Source organism: Babylonia areolata, chromosome 27 (genome assembly GCF_041734735.1).
Source record: "Babylonia areolata isolate BAREFJ2019XMU chromosome 27, ASM4173473v1, whole genome shotgun sequence".
Classification (NCBI taxonomy): domain Eukaryota; kingdom Metazoa; phylum Mollusca; class Gastropoda; order Neogastropoda; family Buccinidae; genus Babylonia; species Babylonia areolata.
Window position 1 is genome coordinate 622,335 of NC_134902.1, and position 24,497 is coordinate 646,831.

The following is a 24,497-nucleotide window of genomic DNA, read 5'->3' on the forward strand; positions in this document are numbered from 1 at the left end:
CTGTTCTAACTTGTTTCTGGCCTGCACTGAAGGGAGGTCAAGCAGGTATCGCATGGTTTCTGTGGGCGTGTCTTTTGTTGTTCCAAGGATCAGCCTCATAGCTTCATTTTGTACTCTTTCTAGTTTTAGGAGGTTGCTTTGAGACGGTGTTGTTAGCCCAAGTCCGTAGTCGATCACACTGAGGACGAGTGATTGGTATAGCAGGAAGAGGTGGCGTTGTTCAATTCCTTTGGTTGCCATTGCTTTTAAGACTGAAAGGCCCTTTTTGCATTTGAGAACAGTATTTTCCCTATTTTTCTGAAGGTCAGCATCCTGTCGAAGTGTATTCCTAGGTAGCGTAGGCATTCAGTTTTCTCAATTTGAATCCCATCGAACGACACAGAAGGTGGTGATTTGCTCGCGGTTTTGTTGTTGAGGGTGCACAGCAACGTTTGGGCTTTCGCTGGATTGATGGAAGATCCTGTGTTTTTGCACCATTGAGCAATATTGTTTAGTTGTTTCTGGACGGCTTTAGTTCTTTTCTGAGCATTTTTCGAAGTTTTGAAGACCAGGCCATCATCCGCAAGGGTAAGCACCCGAGCAATTCCATTGTTGTTTAAGTCTGCAAGGCCCTTCGTGTAGACATTGTAGAGGACAGGAGAGAGCGGAGACCCTTGTGGCAGTCCCATGGATAGTTTAGAAGGTGCAGACATCCAATCTCCGAGGCGTAGGACGACGGTTCTTTCCTGAAGCGCTGCTGCTATCCATCTTGTCAGTGTCAAACTTACTCCATACCTTAGTAGCAGCTCCATGAGGTGCGCAAACTGGACTTTATTGTAGGCATCTTCAAGGTCAATTGCTACTGCTAGTGTTTCTTCTTTTCTTTGAAATCCTTCATACACCTCATATGCAAAAGCAGCTGCATTTTCCCATGTGGACTTGCCTGTTCTGTAACCACCTTGATTTGAAGGGAGAATGTGCCTGTGTTCAAGATCCCTTGCAAGTTTCCTGGCTATCATGCGTTCCATGAGCTTTCCAGCAATTTGCCGCTTACCTGACGATGGTCCTTTCCTGGTTTTGGTATGGGTTTTAAGAAGCTGTGTGTCCAGTCCTCCGGCACCTGTCCATTGTGGAAACTGTTTTGATATAGATTGAAAAGTTTGCTTCTGTCTTCTTCCGATAGCTCCTTGATGTCTGAGTAACGAACTTTGTCTGGGCCAGGAGCCGATTCTTTCTTGCATTTAGCTATTGCCTCGTTTAGATCATCCATTGTCAAGTCATCATCAGGTCCAGTCTGCATAAGGGTTTGGTTTAACTCCTCAACATATTTCTTTTTCTCATCTGAGTTTCTTTGATCACTCTGTTGTATGAAACGTTTGAGCAAGGCAGATCCTTTTTCTTCATTTGTCTTAAGCTTGGTTCCGTCAGTGTCTAACATGTCTGGGGTTGTTGTTGTGCACGTTTTCCCTTCCATGCGACGATAAAATTGCCAGAACTCTGTCAATGTTGTGTCATAACTGAGTGCCTCGCAAAACTGTTTCCACTTGTCGTTTTTGGCCTCTCGAGCAATGACTTCAAACTGTTTAGTTTTTTCTTTCATTTTTGTTTCAATATCTTTGTCCGGAGATGGTTTTGTTCTTTCTTTTTGCCAAAGTTTGACATCCGCATGTTTTTCTATCCAGGCTCTCTCTGTGTCGGTATTCCACCATGGGGGCTGAATAGTTTGCATCCTGTTCAGTGCCGTTCTTTTGTTTCTTCTGCGTCTTAATTTTTCGATGACGGTTGTTTCTTTGGTTTCATACTGAAATGGATCACGCAGTTTCATACAGGGTTTATCTGACAGTTTCTGTAGACTGAAAGCTACCGGGAGGTGGTCGCTGCCTTGGTATGGAAGCGTCTCTGCATTCATTTCTGCTCTGAATTTTGGAGATGTTAGAGCGATGTCAATCACACTGTCACTGTCCCCTTGTCTTGTTCCAAGGCGAGTTGGGGATGTGGTTGTTAAAGGGCTAAGAAGAATTTCCCCTATCATTCCTTCAAGTGCGAGTCCTTGTGGGTTGGTGTTCCGCTGGTCCCATAACTTCGATATGGCGTTAAGGTCTCCACAGATAATGACCGAGTCTCCAAGTTCGTTCTCTATTTCCTCTAAAAAGGCCCAATCCTCTTTTGTTGTGCAGGTTCCTGGGTGAACATAGGCATTGATGAGCACGATGCTTTTGTGAACTCCGTCAGGTTTTTCAAGACGCACCCCCAATAATTCACATGAGTTGCTACACCATTTCTCTAGATTTATGGTGGAAACTTTGTTTTTTAGGTTTTTGTTCAGTATGATTGCTACCCCTCTTCCTTCATTCCTTTGAAAGACTGTGAAATTCTCAAAATGTATTGGTCTGTCTGCACTTGTCCTGGTCTCTTGGAGACATAGAATGTCAAAATCATATGCCAATTTCTCAATTGTTGAGATTCTCATTCTTGCGCTGGAACAATTCCAACTGCCGATTCTAAAGAATTTCTTTGACAGCCGCTCTGCTTTTGTCATTCTGCTACCTAAGCACGATCTTTTCCCACCTCTTTTGCCACGCCTGTTTTGGGGTTTGGGGGATCTGAATTTATGTCTCGTGCTATGCAGCTGATCCCCGAGGTGCACGCGAGACAGGTTTTTTTTTGTATCCATAGAAGGGTGTTCTATGTGGTGAGGGAAAATATTCGGTCACCCTGACAGAGCCTCTTATCAGGGAAGGGCAATGGATGTCCATCTGTGTGGAGTCCGTCAGCCTGGTGTCGCCCTAAGGCCAGACTGCATACAGTTAGTGACTGTTTAACCCAACAGCCATTCATCCCATTGGTACTGTATGAAAGCCGTGGGATTGGGGATTTTTGTCGGGTTGTCTCCTCTATGCCAGTGGAAGGGTGCATATGGGTATTGTTTCATAGCAGATTCTATTTTTCAGAAAAAAATAAAGGTTATTCTGAAATATTGAGTTTTGAGCCCTCTACACATTTTTGGCCCTCTCTGTGATTCACTAACAATTCAATAATTAAACAACAACGCGAGAACAAATTATCAGTCAATTACACAGAAATATCACTTTGTCCTCACAAAGATAAGTGATTTTGTGTGTGTGTGTGTGTGTGTGTGTGCGCATCTGCCAGACCATCGAGTTTTGAGCCCTCTCAATAATTTACTAATAGTTCAAAGATTAAACAATAACGTGATGACAAATTATTGATCAAAATCACAGAAAAATTACTTATCTGTTTTGAAGCTTGTAGACTGTCCCTTAAAATAACTGACTGGGTGGTATTAACATCCAGTTTTCAGATACACATTTGTATATGATCTACACCCTTTCGAAGCCTGCCTGCTTGCTCGCCAGCCCGCACTCGAGATGGGGTCCGCTGGGCATTACATAACCCAATGGTCATCAAGCGTGGTTTGTACCCGGTGCTCTACACATTTTTGGCCCTCTCTGTGATTCACTAACAATTCAATAATTAAACAACAACGCGAGAACAAATTATCAGTCAATCACACAGAAATATCACTTTGTCCTCACAAAGATAAGTGATTTTGTGTGTGTGTGTGTGTGTGTGTGTGCGCGCGCGCGCATCTGCCAGACTATCGAGTTTTGAGCCCTCTCAATAATTTACTAATAGTTCAAAGATTAAACAATAACGTGATGACAACAACAACAAAACGACAACAGCAAGAACAACAACATCACCAACGACGACAACAACAGCAACGGTAACAGCAACAACAACAAAAACAACAACTACAACAAAACAGGAACAGTAACAACAACAACAACAATAACAGCAACAATAGCAGTAACACCAATAACAACAACAACGACAACAGCAGCAGCGACAACAACAAAAACGGCAACAACAGCAGCAGCAACAACATCAACAAGAACAACAACAACAGCAGCAATAACATCAACAAGAACAAGAACAACAGCAACAACATCAATAGCAGCAACACCAACAGCTACAACAACAACAAAGCCAACGACAACAGCAAGAACAACAACAACATCAGCAACAGCAACGACAACAACAATAGCAACGAGAACAACTAAAACGGCAACAACAACAAGAACAGCAGCAATAACATCAGCAACAACAACAACAGGAACAGCAACAACAACAACAGCAGTAACAACAACAATAAGAACAGCAGCAGCAATAGCAACAACAGCAGCAGCAACAACAACAACAGCTACAACAGCAGCAACAGCTACTACAACAGCAGCAGCAACAACAATAACAACAACAGCAAAAACAAAAACAGCAGCAGCAACAGCTGCAACAACAGCAATATCAACAACAACAGCAACAACAACTATAACAACAACCAGACCACTACTATCAAAAACAACAACTAAAACAAGAAAAAGAATAACAGGAACAGTAACAGCAACAACAGCAACAACAGCAACAATAACAGCAACAGAAATGTCAACAACAAGAACAACAACAACAGCAATAATAACAGCAATAACAGCAACAAAAACAAGAACAACAACAGAAACAACAGCAGCAGCAACAACAACAGCAACAAGTACGAAATCAATAGTAACAATTGGAACAACAACAGAAACAGCAATAATAATAACAACAGCAACAACAGCAAGAACAAAAGCAGCAACAGCTACAACAACAGCAACTGCTACAGCAACAACGGTAACAGCAATAACAACAACAGCATCAGCGACAACAACAGCAGCAGCAACAACATCAACAACAACGACATCAGCAGCAGCAACAACAATAACAACAGCAACAACAAAATAACAATAACATCAGCAACAACAACAAGAGCAATAACAACAATAACAGCACCAACACCAGCAACAAAAACAACTGCAAAAAGAAGAGCAACAACAGGAACAGTAACAACAACAACAGCAACAGTAACAACAGCAAAAACTACAACTGCGACAACAATAGCAACAGCAATAACAACAGCAACAACATCAATAGCAATAAGAACTACAACATTAACAAAAACAATAGAAAGAACTACAGCAACAGCAGCAACAGCTACAACAACAACAAAACAAACGACAACATCAAGAACAACAACATCAGCAACGACGACAACAACAGCAACAACAACGGTAACAGCAACAACAACAAAAACAACAACTACAACAAAACAGGAAAAGTAACAACAACAACAACAACAACAACAGCAACAATAACAGCATCACCAATAAAAACAATAACGACAACAGCAGCAGCGACATCAACAAAAACGGCAACAACAACAGCAGCAGCAATAACATCAACAAGAACAACAACAACAACAGGAACAACATCAATAGCAACAACAATAACAGCAGCAACAACAACAGCTACAACAACAACAAAACCAACAACAGCAACAACAACAGTAAGGACAACATCAACAACAAAAAGAACAGCAACAGTAACAACAACACAAAGAACAACAGGAACAGCAATAGCAGCAACGTCAACAGCAAGAACAAGAAAAAAACAAGAACAACAGCAACAACAACAGCAACGACGACAACAACAGCTACAACAACAGCAACTGCTACAACAACAACGGTAACAGCAACAACAATAACAAGGAAAACAGCAACGACATCAGCAACAACAACAGCAGCAGCAACAACAACTGGAACAACAATAAAATCAATAGTAACAATAGGAACAACAGGAACAACACCACCACCAATAACAATAATAGCAACAAAAACAAAAACAACAACAGCAACAAGAACAAAAACAGCAACAGCTACAACAACAACGGTAACAACAATAATAACAACAGTAACAACATCAGCGACAACAACAACAGCAGCAACAACAACGACAGCAGAAGCAGCAACAGCAACAACTGTAAGAGGTAGACTAAAAGAATCTTGGTAAAAGTGGGATAACAGAGGCGACGTATCGAGCCACAGGCTCTTCTTCAGGCAAATGAAATGAGTGAGTGACAGACAGAAAGATACAGACAGAGAGCGAGAGAGTAAAGTTCAGGAAAGTAAAGTGATGAGAAGTCAAGGAAAGGACACAAAAAACAAAGAAGGGTGAGCAGAACTGTGAGTGTGTGAAGGAAAGAAAGAACTCTGAAAGGGAAGGGGGAGGGAAAAGGGGGGAAAGGTGGACAGAGAGTGAAGGAAGGGTGTGGGAGAGACTGTTTAGGACATATGTACAAGAAAGTAAAATAAAAAATAAGTGGAGGAAAAAAAATATATATAATAGAAATAAATAAGCACACACACACAGAGACAGAGAGAGAGAGAGAGAGAGAGAGAGAGAGAACGGGGGGGATATATAAATAGACAACAGCTACTACAACAGCAGCAACAACAACAGCAACAGTTATAACAGCAACGGTAACAGCAATAACAACAACAACAACCACAACAACAGCAACAAGATCAGCAAAAACAGCAGCAGCGAAAAAAACCAGGAACAACAACATCAATATCACCAGGCACCGAGAGCTTTCTTCAAGGAGTCTTTGTATCTCTTCTTGGGTGCTCCTCTGTCACGGTGGCCAGTGGACAGTTCGCCATACAGCGCGATCTTGGGCAGGCGGTGGTCCTCCATCATGGACACGTGCCCTGCCCAACGTAGCTGGGTCTTTAGCAGCACTGCCTCGATGCTGATAGTCTTTGCCTGCTCCAGGACCTCGACATTTGTGATGTAGTCACTCCAGTGGATGCTGAGGATGGTGCGAAGGCAGCGCTGGTGAAAGCGATCAAGCAGTCGTATGTGGTGCCGGTAGGTGACCCAGGTTTCGGAGCCATACAACAGGGTGGGCAGTACAACAGCTCTGTACACACTGATCTTTGTGTCTTTCTTCAGGTGTTTGTTGTTCCATACTCTCTTGTACAGCCTGCCGAATGCGCTGTTTGCCTTTGCAAGTCTGTTGTCGATCTCCTTGTCGATCTTGGCGTCAGACGAGGTGGTGCAGCCTAGGTAGCTGAACTGGTGGACCGACTTCAGCTCTGTCTCACCGATGTTGATGTGAGGAGCGTGGAATTCTTCCCGTGGGGCAGGCTGGTGGAGAACTTCCGTCTTTTTCAGACTGACTTCTAGGCCGAAGAGCTGCGCAGCCTCTGCGAAGCAGGACGTTATACGCTGCAGGGCCGCTTCTGTATGGGCGACGAGGGCAGCATCGTCGGCAAACAGAAGCTCTCTGATGAGTTGCTCCAGTGTCTTGGTGTGGGCCTGTAGCCGCCTCAGGTTGAATAGGCTGCCATCAGTGCGGTATCTGATGAAGATACCGTCGTCGTCGCCAAGATCTTCAGTGGCCTGTTGGAGCATCATGCTGTAGAAGATCGTGAAGAGGGTCGGCGCGAGGACACAACCTTGTTTCACTCCATTTCCAATTGGGAAGGGCTCCGAAAGGTCGTTGCTGTGTCTGACCTGTCCACGCTGTTCCTCATGTAGTTGGATGACCATGCTGAGGAATTTTGGGGGGCATCCTAGACGTTTCATGATCTCCCACAGACCTTTTCTGCTCACGGTGTCGAAAGCTTTCGTGAGATCGACGAATGTCACATACAGTCCTTTGTTCTGTTCCCGACATTTTTCTTGTAGCTGTCTGAGAACGAAGACCATGTCAGTTGTGCCTCTGTTGGCTCTAAAGCCACACTGACTCTCTGGGAGATGTTCTTCGGCGATAGTAGGCACCAGCCGATTTAGGAGGACTCTGGCGAGGATCTTGCCTGCGATGGAGAGCAGAGTTATCCCCCTGTAGTTGGAGCAGTCCGACTTTTCTCCCTTGTTTTTATACAGGGAGATGATGACTGCGTCACGGAGGTCCTGTGGTAGTTTGCCTTGCTCCCAGCAGCAGACAAAGAGGTTGTGGAGTTTGGAGTGTAGTGCTGGGCCTCCATTCTTCCACGCCTCCGGCGGAATTCCGTCAACCCCTGCTGCCTTGCCACATTTCAGCTGTTCAATGGCCTTGACAGTCTCTTCTAGGGTTGGTAGCTCGTCCAGTTGTAATTTCACTGGCTGTTGTGGGATGCGGAGAATTGCCGAGTCTTGAACCGTGCGGTTGGCGCTGAAGAGGGCCTGGAAATGTTCCGACCACCTGTTCAGGATCGACGTCTTGTCTGTGAAGAGCGCCTGGCCGTCTGCGCTGCGCAAAGGACTCTGGAACTGGTATGAGGGACCGTACACCGCCTTCAAGGCTTCGTATAAGCCCCGGTAGTCACCAGTGTCTGCACAAAGCTGAGCCCTCTCTGCCAGGTTGGTCCACCACCCATTTTGAATCTCACGAAGCTTGCGCTGGAGGTTGCTGCATATGAGCCGGAAGGTTGCTTTCTTCACAGGACAAGACGGTTGTGCAAGGTGAGCCTGGTGGGCTGATCTCTTCTTCGCCAGCAATTCTTGGATCTCCTGGTTGTTTTCGTCAAACCAGTCCTTGTTCTTTTTCGACGAGAACCCTAGGACTTCTTCAGAGGACTGCAGGATGGCTGATTTCAGCTGTGCCCATAGTGCTTCTGGAGAGGGGTCTGTGGGGCAACTGGGGTCTTCAAGTTTGTCCTGAAGCTTCGCCTGGAATTCAGCTTTCACTTCAGCTGACTGAAAGTTGCCGACCTGGAATTTCTTCCTAGGAGCTCCTCCTTTCTTTGGTTTGGGCTTGAAGTGGAGCCTGAGCTTGCTGCGGACGAGGCGGTGGTCAGTATGACACTCCGCGCTGGGCATCACTCGGGTGTGTAGGACGTCTCGTACGTCTCTCTGGCGCATCAGGATGTAATCAATGAGGTGCCAATGTTTGGACCGAGGATGCATCCACGTTGTCTTCAGGCTGTCCTTCTGCTGGAAAATGGTGTTGGTGATGGTAAATTGCTGCTCTGCACAGAACTCGAGAAGAAGGCGCCCATTGTCGTTGCAATTACCAACGCCATGCTTGCCAAGGACTCCTTTCCAGGCTTCTGAATCTTGGCCAACTCTGGCATTGAAGTCGCCAAGGATGATGACCTTGTCGTCAGCAGGGGTGTTCTGAACGAGGTTGCGCAGATCAGTGTAAAACTTGACCTTTTCTCTGGGGTCCGCTTGGAGGGTTGGAGCGTACACGCTGAACAGAGTGGCATGCTGTTTGTTCCGTAGTGGGAGGCGCATGGACATAATTCGGTCTGAGTGTCCTGTTGGCAGGTTTTCAAGCTTAGAGGTAATGGTGCTCCTGACCATAAAGCCTACGCCATAAAGGCGTCTCTCGGTCTCTGGCTTGCCTGACCAGTACCCAGCGCCGTGTTCCTGGAGGCTGCCTTCCCCTGCAAAGCGGACTTCGCTGACGGCAGCAATGTCAATGTTCAGTCTCTGAAGTTCGTGTGCGACTAGAGCGGAACGCCTTTCTGGGTGGTTGCTGTCTGCAGAGTCACGCATGGTTCTGATGTTCCAGCATGCTACCTTTAGTCCTTTTGCACCTAATTGTGAGGCAGGTGCCGGCCTTTTCTTCTCTATTGTTGTTCGACCGCGTTTGGAGATGCCCATTGACCGCGGCTAGCCAACTGGGGGGTATGGAGATGAGCATTTGTTTGGACCACCTTTTCTAGGCCCCTCTCCGTGTGGAGCAAGCAGTGCTGTCCCTAGAAAAGGCTGCTTGGTCGTTCAGGGTGCTGCCGAGTGATGCTGTCACCTCCGGGTCAACAATCAGGCGACCAATATCCTGAACCGCCTGCATGCAGGATTGGAACTGCGGCTTCCAGTGACATCTTCCACCTGCCGTTTTCGCCCCTTTCCCATCGCTGCAGGACTTGGAATAGTTGGTGGCGCGGACGTGGACATGTCCTTCAAGCCTGCGCAATGGAATTTTTAGGTGGAGTGCAGTGTGCGCAGTACTGGCCCCACCCTTTACACCCGTGGTTCATCTGCCATAGCCTAGCAAGCTGGGACGGTGACAGTGAGGTCCTCAGGTCGTAGGTTTTATATCAGACTGTCCTTGTCCTAGCCTCTGGCTCAAAAACCTTCCTCGGAAGCACGGGGGCGCGGCTACTGAAAGTAGGGACATGGCCATGGACCCAGGGTCAATGCATGTCGAGACTGTCCTGCATTCCTTAGCACTTCATGGGTTTTACTTCAGACTTTTCCTTGTCTTAGATGGACTGCCTTCCCAGGCTGTCGAGCTCCATCTGCCCACATGTGACAGGTAGCACAGGGTTACATGGTACCTGTGGCAGGTAGAGACCTGACCTGACACACGAAAACAACAATAATAGCAACAGAAATATCAAGAACAACAACAGCAATAACAGCAGCAACAACAACAACAGCAGCAGGAACAACAATTAATAAAATCAGTAGTAACAATAGGAACAACAGGAACAACACCACCACCAATAACAATAATAGCAACAACAGCAAGAAAATCAGCAGCAACAGCAAGAACAACAACAGCAACAACAAAAACAGCAACAGCTACAATAAAAGCAACTGCTACAACAACGGTAACAGCAATAATAACAACAACATCAGCGACAACAACAGCAGCAGCAACAACAACGACAGCAGCAGCATCAGCATCAACAACAACAACAGTAAGAGGTAGACTAAAAGAATCTTGGTAAAAGTCGACTTACGTGGGATAACAGAGGCGACGTATCGAGCCACAGGCTCTTCTTCAGGCAAATGAAATGAGTGAGTGACAGACAGAAAGATACAGACAGAGAGCTAGAGAGTAAAGTTCAGGAAAGTAAAGTGATGAGAAGTCACAGGAAAGGACACAAAAAACAAAGAAGGGTGAGTAGAACTGTGCGTGTGTGTGTGTGAATGAAAGAAAGAACTCTGAAAGGGAAGGTGGAGGGGAAAGGGGGGGAAGGTGGACAGAGAGTGAAGGAAGGGGTTGGTAGGATATATGAACAAGAAAGTAAAATTTAAAAAATAAGTCGAGGAAAAAAAAATATATCAGTAATAAATCAGAGAGAGAGAGAGAGAGATATATATATATATATATAAATGCAATAAAATGAATTAAAACAATAAAAACGGGATGAGGGGTGGAGGAGAAATAGAGGGAAAGAGAAAGAGGGCAAGGACCAGAAAGGGGTTAGAGAATAATAATAATAATAATAATAATGGATACTTATATAGCACACTATCCAGAAATCTGCTCTAGGTGCTTTACAAAAACGCTTTTGTTAACATAAAACATATCTATGTTACATACACACACCAAAATGTGACCACACACACACACACACACACACACACACACACACACACTGCATACATACATTTAAACATACATGTGTATCTAACAGCTACCCTAACACATACGCACACATAGGCAGGCACAAACTTACATAAACACACGCACACACAATACACATTCATATACATGCATGTAGTTATGTACACATACAAATGTATACACACATACTCAAGCACACCTAACGAAAAGGAAGTGGACCTGCCACAATTGAACTTATTGCTGAGGGAAAAGGTGAGTTTTGAGACGAGATTTAAAAGATGCGAGGGAATCAGAATGACGGAGGTTATCAGGGAGCTTGTTCCACGTCTTTGGCGATTGAAAAGAAAACGATCGGTGTCCATAGGTCTTACTTCTGACGTGAGGTGTCCTGAGAAGTCGAGTATCAGAGGAAGAACGGAGCTGGCGAGACGGGGTATAGATATGGATGAGTTCAGAAAGATACTTGGGGCCAGATCCGCTGACTGCAGAAAAGGTCAGAGTGGATAGCTTATAGTCTATTCGATCAGAAACAGGCAACCAGTGGAGAGACTGAAGGAGAGGAGAAACATGGTCAAATTTAGAAGCTCTGCAAATGAGTCTGGCAGCGTTATTCTGAATTCGTTGGAGTCTAACAGATATTTGGGAAGGAAGACCACTGCAACAACAACAAAACCAACGACAACAGCATGAACAAACAACAGCAACGATGACATCAGCAACAGCAATAACAACAGCAACACCAGCAGCAAAAACAACAACAACAACAGGAACAACAGCAACAGTAATAACAAAAAACAACAACAGCAGCAACAAGAACAACAGCAATAGCAACGACAGCAGCAGCAACAACAACAGCTGTAACAAGAAGAACAGCAACACCAGCAAAACAACTACAATAACAAGAACAACAACAGTAACAACAACAACAACGGCAACAATAAAAACAACAGTAATAACATAACAACAACAACAATAACCATAACAGCAACACCAACACCAACAGCACGAACACCAGCAACAAAAACTACAACAAGAAGAAGAACAACAGGAACAGTAACAACAACAGTAACAACTACAACAACAATAAGAGCAATAACAACAGCAACAACAGTAACAACAACACCAATAGCAATAACAACTGCAACACCAACAAAAACAACAATAGAAACAACTACAGCAACAACAAAAACAACTACAGCAGCAGCATCAACAACAAAAACGGCAACAACAACAACAGCAAGAACAACAGCAACGAGAACCAAAAAAAACGGCAACAACAAGTACAGCAGCAGCAGCAATAACATCAGCAACAACAGGAACAGCAACAACAATAGCAGCAGTAACAACAATAGGAACAATAGCAGCAAAAACAACAACAGCTACAACAATAGCAACAGCTACAACAGCAGCAACAGCTACTACAACAGCAGCAGCAACAACAACAACAACAGCAACAACAAAAACAGCAACAGCTACAACAACAGCAATATCGACAACAACAATTACAGCAACAACATCAGCAGCAACAACAATAAACAACAGCAACAGCAAAAACAGCAATAGCTACAACAACAGCAATATCAACAACAACAATAACAGCAACAACATCAGCAGCAACAACATGAAGCAACAACAACCAGTACACTACTATCAAAAACAACAACTAAAACAAGAAAAAGAATAACAGGAACAGTAACAGCAACAACAGCAACAGAGATATCAACAACAAGAACAACAACAACAACAGCAATAGTAACAGCAATAACAGCAACAAAACAAGAACAACAACATCAACAGCAGCAACAACAAAAGGAACAACAACAAAATCAATTGTAACAATTGGAACGACAGAAACAGCACCACCAGCAACAGCAACATCAAAACAGCACCACCAACAAAGACAACAACAGCAAGGACAACAACAAAAGCAACAACAAAAGCAGGAACAGCTACAACAACAGCAATTGCTACAACAACAAGGGTAACAGCGATAACAACAGCAGCGACAACAACAGCAGCAGCAACAACATCAACAACAACGACATCAGCAGCAGCAGCAACAACAACAGCAACAGCTACAACAAAAGAAATAACAATAACAGCAGCAGCAGCAACAACAAGAGCAATAACAACAATAACAGCACCAACAACAAAAACAACTCCAAAAAGAAGAACAACAACAGGAACAGTAACAACAACAACAACAACAGCAAAAACAACAACTACGACAACAATAGCAACAACAGTAACAACAGCAACAACAACGGTAACAACAACAACATCAATAGCAATAATAACTACGACACTAACAAAACCAACAATAGAAAGAACTACAGCAACAGCAACAACAGCTACAACAACAACAACGAAACGACAACAGCAAGAACAACAACATTACCAACGACGACAACAACAACAACGGTAACAGCAACAACAACAAAAACAACAACTACAACAAAACAGGAACAGTACCAACAACAACAACAACAATAGCAGTAACACCAATAACAACAACAACAACAGCAGCAGCGACAACAACAAAAACGGCAGCAGCAGCAATAACATCAACAAGAACAACAACAGCAGCAGCAATAACATCAACAAGAACAACAACAGCAGCAGCAATAACATCAACAAGAACAACAGCAACAACATCAACAGCTACAACAACAACAAAGCCAACGACAACAGCAAGAACAACAACAACATCAGCAACAGCAACTACAACAACAATAACAGCAACAACAACAACAACCAGACCACTACTATAAAAAAAACAACAACAACTAAAACAAGAAAAAGAACAACAGGAACAGTAACAGCAACAATAACAGCAACAGAAATATCAACAACAAGAACAACAACAACAGCAATAATAACAGCAATAACAGCAACAAAAACAAGAACAGAAACAACAGCAGCAGCAACAACAACAGGAACAACAAGAAAATCAATAGCAACAAGAACAAAATCAATAGTAACAATTGGAACAACAGAAACAGCAATAACAATAATAACAACAGCAACAACAACAACAAAACAACAGCAACAACAGCAAGAACAAAAGCAGCAACAGCTACAACAATAGCAACTGCTACAACAACAACGGTAACAGCAATAACAACAGCATCAGCGACAACAACAGCAGCAGCAACAATAACAACATCAGCAGCAGCAGCAGCAGCAACAACAACAGCAACAACAAAAGAAATAATAACAACAGCAGCAACAACAACAAGAGCAATAACAACAATAACAGCACCAACACCAGCAACAAAAACAACTGCAAAAAGAAGAGCAACAACAGGAACAGTAACAACAGCAAAAACTACAACAATAGCAACAGCAATAACAACAGCAACAACATTAATAGCAATAAGAACTACAACATTAACAAAAACAATAGAAAGAACTACAGCAACAGCAACAACAGCTACAACAACAACAAAACAAACGACAACATCAAGAGCAACAACATCAGCAACGACGACAACAACAGCAGCAACAACGGTAACAGCAACAACAACAAAAACAACAACTACAACAAAACAGGAAAAGTAACAACAACAACAGCAGCAACAATAACAGCAACACCAATAAAACAACAACGACAACAGCAGCAGCGACAACAACAAAAACGGCAACAACAACAGCAGCAGCAATAACATCAACAAGAACAACAACAACAAGAACAACATCAATAGCAACAACAATAACAGCAGCAACAACAACAGCAACAACAGCAACAGCTACAACAACAACAAAACCAACAACAGCAACAACAACAGTAAGGACAACATCAACAACAAAAAGAACAGCAACAGTAACAACAACACAAAGAACAACAGGAACAGCAATAGCAGCAACGTGAACAGCAAGAACAAGAAAAACAAGAACAGCAACAGCAACGACGACAACAACAACAGCTACAACAACAGCAACTACTACAACAACAGCAACTGCTAAAACAACAACGGTAACAGCAACAACAATAACAAGAAAAACAGCAACGACATCAGCAACAACAACAGCAGCAGCAACAACAATTGGAACAACAATAAAATCAATAGTAACAATAGGAACAACAGGAACAACACCACCACCAATAACAATAATAGCAACAACAGCAAGAACAACAAAAACAACAACAGCAACAAAAACAACAACAGCAACAACAACAAAAGCAGCGACAGCTACAACAACTGCTACAACAACAACGGTAACAACAATAATAACAACAACATCAGCAAAAACAGCAGCAACAACAACAGTAAGAGGTAGACTAAAAGAATCTTGGAAAAGTCGACTTTCGTGGGATAACAGAGGCGACGTATCGAGCCACAGGCTCTTCTTCAGGCAAATGAAATGAGTGAGTGACAGACAGAAAGATACAGACAGAGAGCGAGAGAGTAAAGTTCAGGAAAGTAAAGTGATGAGAAGTCACAGAAAGGACACAAAAAACAAAGAAGGGTGAGTAGAACTGTGAGTGTGTGAAGGAAAGAAAGAACTCTGAAAGGGAAGGGGGAGGGGAAAGGGGGGAAAGGTGGACAGAGTGTGAAGGAAGGGTGTGGGAGAGACTGTTTAGGACATATGTACAAGAAAGTAAAATAAAAAAGTGGAGGAAAAAAATATATAATAGAAATAAATAAACACACACACAGAGACAGAGAGAGAGAGAGAGAACGGGGGGGGGATATATAAATAGACAACAGCTACTACAGCAGCAGCAACAACAACAGCAACAATTATAACAACAACGGTAACAGCAATAACAACAACAAGAACAACCACAACAACAGCAACAAGATCAGCAAAAACAGCAGCAGCAAAAACAACAGGAACAACAATAACATCAATATCACCAATGGGCACAACAACAACAGCAGCACCAGCAGCAACAGCTGCAACAACTACAACAGCAAAAACAACAGAAACAACAAGAACAGCAAGAACAAAAACAGCAACAGCTACAACAACAACATCAGCAACAACAACAACAGCAACAACAACAGCAGCAAAAACCACAGAAATAACAGCAACAGTAATTTTGTTTTAAAATGCAAGAATAATAGCAACAGAAATATCAAGAACAACAACAGCAATAACAGCAGCAACAACAACAACAGCAGCAGGAACAACAATTGGAACAATAAATAAAATCAATAGTAACAATAGGAACAACAGGAACAAAACCACCACCAATAACAATAATAGCAACAACAGCAAGAAAATCAGCAGCAACAACAACAAAAACAGCAACACCTACAACAAAAGCAACTGCTACAACAACGGTAACAGCAATAATAACAACAACAACAACAGCAGCAACAACAACAACAGTAAGAGATAGACAAAAAGAATCTTGGTAAAAGTCGACTTTCGTGGGATAACAGGCTCTTCTTCAGGCAAATGAAATGAGTGACAGACAGAAAGATACAGACAGAGAGCGAGAGAGTAAAGTTCAGGAAAGTAAAGTGATGAGAATTCACAGGAAAGGACACAAAAAACAAAGAAGGGTGAGCAGAACTGTGAGTGTGTGAAGGAAAGAAAGAACTCTGAAAGGGAAGGGGGAGGGAAAAGGGGGGAAAGGTGGACAGAGAGTGAAGGAAGGGTGTGGGAGAGACTGTTTAGGACATATGTACAAGAAAGTAAAATAAAAAATAAGTGGAGGGGAAAAAAAATATATATATAATAGAAATAAATGAACAGAGAGAGAGAGAAAGAGGGGGATATATAAATAGACAAATGCAATAAAACAAAGTATTTTAACCCCAAAAAAAAACCGTTACTAGGAGTGGAGGAGAAATAGAGGGAAAGAGAAAGAGGGCAAGGATCAGAAAGGGGTTAGAGAATGCCTGGAAGACCACTGCAACAACAACAACAACAAAAACTACAGAAAAAACTACAGTAACAACAACAACAGCAACAACCACAACAACAGCAACAGCTACAAGCAACAGCAACAACAGCAACCAACAACAGCAGCAACAACAACAGCAAGAACAACAAGAAAAAAACAACAGCAACAGCAACTGCAACGACAAAAACAGCAACAAAATCAATAGCAACAACACAACCAATAGAAACAATAGGAACAACAAAAACAAAAAACACCAAGGACAACTACAACAGCAACAAAATCAGCAACAACAGCAGCAGGAAAAACACCAGGAACGAGAATAACATCAATATCACCAATGGGCACAACAACAACAACAGCAGCAACAACAGCAGCAGCAGCAGCAACAGCTGCAACAACTACAACAGCAACAAGAACAACAAAAACAGCAGCAGCAGGAGCAACAGCTGCAACAACTACAACAGCAACAACAGAAACAACAACAACAGCAAGAACAAAAACAGCAACAGCTACAACAACAGCACTTGCCACAACAGCAACAACAACAGCAACAAAAACAACAACTACTACAACAGGTACAGTAACAACAACAGAAATACAAGCAACAGTAATTTGTTTTAAAAAGCAACAATAACAGCAACAGAAATATCAAGAACAACAAGAGCAATAACAACAACAACAACAACATCAGCAACAACAAAAGCAGCAGCAACAACAATTGGAACAACAATAAAATCAATAGTAACAATAGGAACAACAGGAACAACTCCACCACCAATAACAATAAAAGCAACAACAGCAACAAAAACAGCAGCAACAGCAAGAACAACAAAAACAACAACAGCAAAAACAACAAAAACACAACAGCTACAACAACAGCAGCAACTGCTACAACAACAACGGTAACAGCAATAATGCAACAGCAACAACATCAGTGACAACAACAGCAGCATCAGCAGCAAAAACAACAATAATAATAATAGTAAGAGGTAGACTAAAAGAATCTTGGTAAAAGTCGACTTTCGTGGGATAACAGAGGCAATGTATCGAGCCACTAGCTCTTCTTCAGGCAAATGAAATGAGTGAGTGACAGACAGAAAGATACAGACAGACAGACAGAGAGAGAGAGAGAGAGAGGGAGAGAGAGAGTTAAGTTCAAGAAAGCAAAGTGATGAGAAGTCACAGGAAAGGACACAAAAAACAAAGAAGGGTGAGTAGAACTGTGAGTGTGTGTGTGTGAAGGAAAGAAAGAACTCTGAAAGGGAAGGGGAACGGGAACGGGGAAAAAAGGTGGACAGAGAGTGAAGGAAGGGTGTGGGAGAGACTGTTTAGGACATATGTACAAGAAAGTAAAATAAATAAACACAAAGAGAGAGAGAGAGAGAGAGAGAGAGAGAGAGAGAGAGAGAGAGAAAGAGAGCGGATATATAAATAGACAAATGCAATAAAACAAAGTATCTTAAGCAAAAAAACGTTATGAGAAGTGGAGGAGAAATAGAGGGAAAGAGAAAGAGGGCAAGGATCAGAAAGGGGTTAGAGAATGCCTGGAAGACCACTGCAACAACAACAACTACAGAAAAAACTACAGTAACAACAACAACAGCAACAAGCAACAGCAACAACAGAAATCAATAACACCAGCAACAACAACGGCAAGAACAACAAGAAAACAGCAACTGCAACGACAACAACAAAAGCAGCAACAAAATCAATAGCAACAACAAGAACAACACAACCAATAGAAACAACAAAAACAACAACACTAAGGACAACTACAACAGCAACAACAACTGCAACGACAACAATAACAACAAAAACAGCAACAAAATCAATAGCAACAACAAGAACAACACAACCAATAGAAACAATAGGAACAACAAAAACAACAGCAGCAATGACAACAACAACAGCAACAACAAAAACAGCAACAGCTACAACAACAGCAACTGCTACAACAACAACGTAACAGCAATAACAACAAGAACAACCACAACAACAGCAACAAGATCAGCAAAAACAGCAGCAGCAAAAACACCAGGAACAAGAATAACATCAATATCACCAATGGGCACAACAACAACAACAGTAGCAGCAGCAACAGCTGCAACAACTACAACAGCAACAACAACAACAGAAACAACAACAACAAGAACAGCAAGTACAAAAACAGCAACAGCTACAACAACAGCGCTTGCTACAACAACAACAGCAACAAAAACAACAACTACTACATCAGGAACAGTAACAACAACAATAGAAATACCAGCAACAGTAATTTTTTTTAAAGCAACAAAAAGAGCAACAGAAATATCAAGAACAACAACAGCAGCAACATCAATAGTAACAATAGGAACACCACCACCACCAATAACAGTAATAGCAACAACAGCAACAAAAACAGCAGCAACAGCAAAAACAGCAAGAACAACAAAAACAGCAACAGCTACAACAACAGCAACTGCTACAACAACAACGGTAACAGCAATAATAACAACAGCAACAACATCAGCGACAACAACGACAGCAGCAACAACAACGACAGCAGAAGCAGCATCAGCATCAACAACAATAGTAAGAGGTAGACTAAAAGAATCTTGGTAAAAGTCGACTTTTGTTGGATAACAGAGGCGACGTATCAAGCCACAGGCTCTTCTTCAGGCAAATGAAATGAGTGAGTGACAGACAGAAAGATACAGACAGAGAGCGAGAGAGTAAAGTTCAGGAAAGTAAAGTGATGAGAAGTCACAGGAAAGGACACAAAAAACAAAGAAGGGTGAGCAGAACTGTGAGTGTGTGAAGGAAAGAAAGAACTCTGAAAGGGAAGGTGGAGGGGAAAGGGGGGAAAGGTGGACAGAGTGAAGGAAGGGTGTGGGAGAGACTGTTTAGGACATATGTACAAGAAAGTAAAATAAATCATAAGTGGAGGGGGAAATATATATATATATATAATAGAAATAAACACACACACACACACACACACACACACACACACACACACACACACATACACACACAGAAAGAGAGAGAAAGAGGGGGGATATATAGACAAATGCAATAAAACAAAGTATTTTAACCACACAAAAAACAAAAACGTTATGAGTGGAGGAGAAATCGAGGGAAAGAGAAAGAGGGCAAGGATCAGAAAGGGGTTAGAGAAGACCACTGCAACAACAACAACAACAACAGTAACAACTACAGTAACAACAACAACAGCAACAACCACAACAACAGCAACAAACAACAGCAATCAATAACACCAGCAACAACAAAGGCAAGAACAACAAGAAAACAACAGCAACGACAACAATAACAAAAACAGCAACAAAATCAATAGCAACAACAAGAACAACACAACCAATAGAAACAATAGGAACAACAACACCAAGGACAACAACAAAAGCAGCAACAGCTACAACAACAGCAACTGCTACAACAACAACGGTAACAACCACAACAACAGCAACAAGATCAGCAAAAACAGCAGCAGCAAAAACACCAGGAACACAAATAGCATCAATATCACCAATGGGCACAACAACAGCAGCAGCAGCAACTACTACAACAATAGCAAGAACAAAAACAGCAACAGCACTTGCTACAGCAGCAACATCAGCAACAACAATAGCAACAAAAACAACAACTACAACAGGAACAGTAACAACAACAGAAATAACAGCAACAGTAATTTTTTTTAAAGCAACAATAATAGCAACAGAAATATCAAGAACAACAGCAATAACAACAACAACAACAGCAACAACATCTGCAACAACAAAAGCAGCAGCAACAACAATTGGAACAACAATAAAATCAATAGTAAAAATAGGAAGAACACCACCACCAATAACAATAAAAGCAACAACAGCAACAAAAACAGCAGCAACAGCAAGAACAACAAAAACAACAACAGCAAAAACAACAAAAACAGCAACAGCTACAACAACAGCAACTGCTACAACAACAACGGTAACAGCAATAATACAACAACAACAACAACAACGACAGCAGCAGCATCAGCAGCAGCAAGAACAATAATAATAGTAAGAGGTAGACTAAAAGAATCTTGGTAAAAGTCGACTTTCGTGGGATAACAGAGGCGACGTATCGAGCCACAGGCTCTTCTTCAGGCAAATGAAATGAGTGAGTGACAGACAGAAATATACAGACAGAGAGCGAGAGAGTGAAGTTCAGGAAAGTAAAGTGATGAGAAGTCACAGAAAAGAAGGGTGAGTGGAACTGTTCGTTCGTTCGTTAGTTTAACGTCTTTTCACTGTAAGTGATATCAGACGAGGGAAGGAAAAAAATCGAGTGGGAGGAGGGGGAGGGGGGGATTACTGTGTACGCATACGAGTAAGTGAAAGTGTGCGTGTGTGTGTGTGTGTGTGTGTGTGTGTGTGTGTGTGTGTGAAAATTACTGATTTAAGTTTTGTTTAAAAAATAAACAAAAAAAAACATAACAATATAACATATTTCTAATGAAAAACTAACAACTATAACAGCGAACCAACAGGACTATTTAACAAGGAGTTGAAAAAGTCATACATTAGCAATGGACTGAAGATCGTCAACACTGAAGGTGATTTCAGTTCAGGGATTTGAGACTTTAACATATCGCAAGTTGGTATATGATCGGTTGTTATGTGAGCACCACAGATGCAAGAAACATTACTGACATATTTTGTCCTAAAACAATTCATTTTCCATCTGCACATTAGAGAAATGATTTGCCTCTTATGAAAATCATTATGGTAATGTTTTCCCATGAAACCATACATTTTCTTTATGTTCTTATGTAACTCCGAGTTACCGGTGTGTTTTTCTTCAAACTGAAATTTTGACCATTGGACTTTTTCTACCATGGTGTAACATTCCTGTAGTGAAAGCGAAATATTTAAATCTAACTCCTTCGTGGAGCTTCTAGCTCCTTTTTTTTTTAGCCAAAATAACTTTTTCATTATAGTAAAAACCGCAATGAGAAGGAATCCAGCAAAAGGTTATGTGGGATCCTCTTAGTAAGAGTTCGTGAATCAAATGGTTAATTTCAATAATGAGTTCATACCTAACCGTTTCTTTTATAAGTTCAATAGCGTGAAGAACTGATTTAGAATCAACACAAAATAGAATTTGAAATATAGTTTTCGGAAAGGATATCATGAAATTTAACGCCATTAGAATTGCTATGAGTTCAGCTGTGAAGATGGATTTATTCTCTTCCAGTTGAAAAGAGTTTTGAAAGTTAAGGTCAGGAATAACGAAAGCAGCACCAGCTCTATCATTTACAACAGAGCCGTCTGTAAAAGTCTTTAGATAATTAAGGTATTTCTCTTCCAAATGGTTTCGTACATGCGATGTAAGTAAATTTATGTTGTCATCTTTGGTCAGATCAGTGTGATCGATATCAAATTGCGCTCTTTGAAGTTCCCATACAGGTGTAGGTGATACTACAGACCTTTTAGCAAAATGTGGGGTTTTATTCACGCCGGAATTTGTTAAAATATTTGACGTGTATGTTCCCAGTGTAGTATGAGAGGATACAGATCTAGCTCTCTTTGGAAAATCGCGGTCGGATTTGAGATTTATTTCCGATTCCAAATCATTTTCGTCCGTTAAACTTCTCAAGACAAATTTACTACACGCAAGTTCCCTTTGATCCTCTAATGGTAATACTCCCGCTGCACTGTACGTTTTCTTACTGGAAGCATGGGCTGGTAAGCCAAGTGCCAGTTTATATGCTCTGCAGTCTATGCTATGAATTTTTTTCTATAAATATTTCGGTGCACTGAAGTATACTTCTTTTGCATATATAAGTTTTGACCGAACAAGTGATGTGCAAAGGTGTAGAAGAATGAGTATGTCCTGGCTCCATGGTTGTTTGCATACTATTTTCAAGAAGTTTAATGTTTTCCTGGCCTTTGTTAAAATGTAATCGATATGATGATCATATCGAGTAGAACTCTGTGTGTGTGTGTGTGTGTGTGAAGGAAAGAAAGGACTCTGAAAGGGAAGGTGAAAGGGGGAAAATGGTGGACAGAGAGTGAAGGGTGTGGGAGAGACTGTTTAGGACATATATACAAGAAAGTAAAATAATTAAAAAAATGAGTGGAGAAAAAAAAATATATATATAATAGAAATAAATAGAGAGAGAGAGAGAGAGAGAGAGAGAGAGAGAGAGAGAGAGAGAGAGAGAGAGAAAGTGGGGGGATATATAAAGAGACAAATGCAATAAAACAAAGTATTTTAACCAAAAAAAAAAAAAACGTTATGAGGAGTGGAGGAGAAATAGAGGGAAAGAGGGCAAGGATCAGAAAGGGGTTAGAGAATGCCTGGAAGACCACTGCAACAACAACAACAGAAACAACTACGGTAACAACAACAGCAGCAGCAACAGCTACAAGCAACAGCAACAACAGCAATCAATAACACCAGCAACAACAACGGCAAGAACAAAAAGAAAACAACAACAACAGCAACTGCAACGACAACAACAAAACAGCAACAAAATCAATAGCAACAACAAGAACAACACAACCAATAGAAACAATAGGAACAACAAAAACAACAGCAGCAAGGACAACAACAACAGCAACAACAAAAGCAGCAACAGCTACAACAACAGCAACTGCTACAACAACAACGGTAACAGCAATAACAACAAGAACAACCACAACAACAGCAACAAGATCAGCAAGAACAGCAGCAGCAAAAACACCAGGAACAACAATAACATCAATATCACCAATGGGCACAACAACAACAACAGCAGCAACAACAGCTGCAACAACTACAACAACAAGAACAGCAATAACGAAAACAGCAACAGCTACAACAACAGCACTTGCTACAGCAGCAATAGCAAAACATCAGCAACAACAACAGCAACAAAAACAACTACTACAAGAGGAACAGTAAAAACAACAACAGAAATAACAGCAACAGTAATTTTCAAAAAAGCAACAATAATAGCAACAGAAAATTTAATATCAAGAACAACAACAGCAATAACAACAACAGCAACAACAACATCAGCAACGACAGCAGCAGCATCAGTACCAAGAACAACAACAACAACAGTAAGAGGTAGACTAAAAGAATCTTGGTAAAAGTCGACTTTCGTGGGATAACAGAGGCGACGTATCGAGCCACAGGCTCTTCTTCAGGCAAATGAAATGAGTGAGTGACAAACAGAAAGATACAGTCAGAGAGCGAGAGAGTAAAGTTCAGGAAAGTAAAGTGATGATAAGTCACAGGAAAGGACACAAAAAACAAAGAAGGGTGAGCAGAACTGTGAGTGTGTGAAGGAAAGAAAGAACTCTGAAAGGGAAGGGGGAGGGAAAAGGTGGACAGAGAGTGAAGGAAGGGTATGGGAGAGACTGTTTAGGACATATGTACAAGAAAGTAAAATAAAAAATAAGTGGAGGAAAAAAATTGAAATAGAAATAAACACACACACATACACAGAGAAAAAGAGAGAGA